The 2,188-nt window shown below is 44.1% G+C and overlaps 1 protein-coding gene across 1 annotated transcript in view; it reads right to left on the bottom strand.

Annotated features, from left to right (window-relative positions):
- The window catches only part of SLIT2 (slit guidance ligand 2), a 388,092-nt gene that overhangs the window by 77,130 nt on the left and 308,774 nt on the right, over positions 1–2,188 (bottom strand). The gene's annotated exons all lie outside the window — the stretch shown is intronic.

The raw sequence follows: 2,188 nt of genomic DNA, 5'->3' as shown, positions 1-2,188 counted from the left end.
TGGAGAATCGGGCCCCTTTGCCGCCCTGGCCAGTGATAGCAGGAAGTAGGGGTGGAGTCAGTGATGGGAGCTGGGCACGGTCGAAGCTGGCAGTCCTGGGAGCTAGGGGTCCCTTCACTGGGCCTAAAGAGAAGCCTGTGATCGCGGGGCCACTGCAGCTGCGGTCCCCGCTACCCAGGCCGGACACCTCAGCCAGAGGCATCCTGTGGGGGCAGGGGCAGAGCCCGCGTGATCGCACCGCCATTGCCACTGCGGGTACCCACTGCCTGGGCCTGATGCCTTGGCCAGAGGTGTTAGGCCTGGGCAGGGGACTCCCAGCTCCCCGCGGTTGCAGGCTCCGCCCCTGCCCAGGCCTGATTCCTGGGCCAGCGGCATCAGGCCTGGGTTGGGGGCAGAACCAGTGATGGCAGGAGATGAGGGTCCCCTGCCCAGGCCTGACTCCTCTGGTAGAGGCGTCAGGCCTGGGCAAGGGGCCGATCCTGTGATCGGAGGGTGATGGGGGTCAACACCCGAAGGCTACCAGTATGTGAGAGGGGGCAGGCTGGGCTGAGGGACACTCCCCCTCCCCACCCAGTGCACGAATTTTGTGCACCGGGCCCCTAGTATATAAATAAGAGAAAAATTCATGAATAAATAATTTAGGATATAATTTATGTTAACCCCTTCCCCAACAATTTTTTTGTTAAAAACGTTTCTTTTTCAGACTAATTTTTTTATTTTGGTTCTATATAGTATTTTTGATGCTGGTTATGAAAACAGTTTGTAACTCGTCTTCCTATAAACCATATTTTTTTAGCATATTTTCTTAGTATACTCGTCGACGACTGAAAAAGAACATTTTGTGAAAACGAGTATACACGTTTCTGCCGGGGAAGGGGTTTAATGTATGCGTGTGTATTTATACTCACAAAATTTTTTTGAAGTAAAATATATGAATCGTTAAATGCAAGATCCAGAATAGCTAATTATCCATGCCTTTATTAAAGCACCAAAGGGATCAGTAAAATGGACCTATTAAATTATGAAAATAGTAGGGATGTTATGGAAGCTCTAAAATCCATGTTCTCAACTGCTGAAGTACTATTCCTACCTTTTAAAAGGAAATAAATATATATATATCAGCAAAATGACTCCTTGGTGAAACCATTTGTGGATCTACAAAGTCTCATCTTTCCTTTTCAGATTGGTTTTGAATAATCACGCACTGTCCTGCAAATGACCCGATTCTGCTCAAGTGACCCTTTGGAAACTGCAGCAATTTAAAGGTTTCTTTAACAGAACAAAATGCACGTAATCGCTTCTTGCTGCTGCTAAACAAATAACTAGGGCAGAACAAGGCGCCTTGGAGGGTATCCCTTTTTCCTTAATTTCATAGTTTGTCATCTAAAGAGTCCTGGGTGCTTCTTACAAAGTGTTTTCCCGTATTTTTAAGGAAAATTGAAAATCGTAAGCATCATTTTAACTAACTTCCACCTCCCTAGGGCAGCGATTTTCAACCTTTTTTCATTTCATGGCACACAAACTCATTATTAAAATTCTGCAGAACACCAGAACTATTTTATAATGTTTGCTGACTTCACACAAAAATAGGTATACCTTTGTTGTTGTTAATCCTCATTCATTTATGTGAGTTATTTTTTTAGAGAGTGTGGGAGGGAGAGAGGGAAAACAATAATGTGAGAGAGACACATTATTGGTTTCCCCCTACATGTGCCCCATCTGGGGCTGGATATAGAACCTGCAAACCAGGTACACGCCCCTTGAGTAGGAATCAAACCCATGACTCTTCAGTGCATGGGCTGACATTCCAACCACTGAGCAATGCTGGCCAGGGCAGAAGGAGGTATAATTTTGATACATTCAAAACTGTTGGCTATTTTGTGTTGGCTATTGTTATTTTTAAATTTGACAACCTAAGGGAAAACATATCAGTGCCCCTGGCTAAATAGGCATGGCATGTTTTAAAAATTCTTGTAGCACTCCACTTGAAAATCGCTTCCAGAGGGTAACGTTTACATTGAGAAATTCAACATCTTCTGCTACCTCGGTTTCTAGAATTCACTAGTTAGGAATAAACCTCCTTATTACAGGAATAATAGAAATCTGCCTCCTAAGCCAGTCATATTTACTCTAAAACCAGATAGACTTAAACAAGATAGAGTATTTCCCTTTACATTCACTATTGTTG

The sequence above is a fragment of the Myotis davidii genome, unplaced genomic scaffold, assembly GCF_000327345.1.
Source record: "Myotis davidii unplaced genomic scaffold, ASM32734v1 scaffold204, whole genome shotgun sequence".
NCBI classification, from domain to species: Eukaryota; Metazoa; Chordata; class Mammalia; order Chiroptera; family Vespertilionidae; genus Myotis; species Myotis davidii.
Note: the sequence above shows the minus strand (reverse complement) of the source record. Positions and strands in the feature narration are given on the sequence as shown.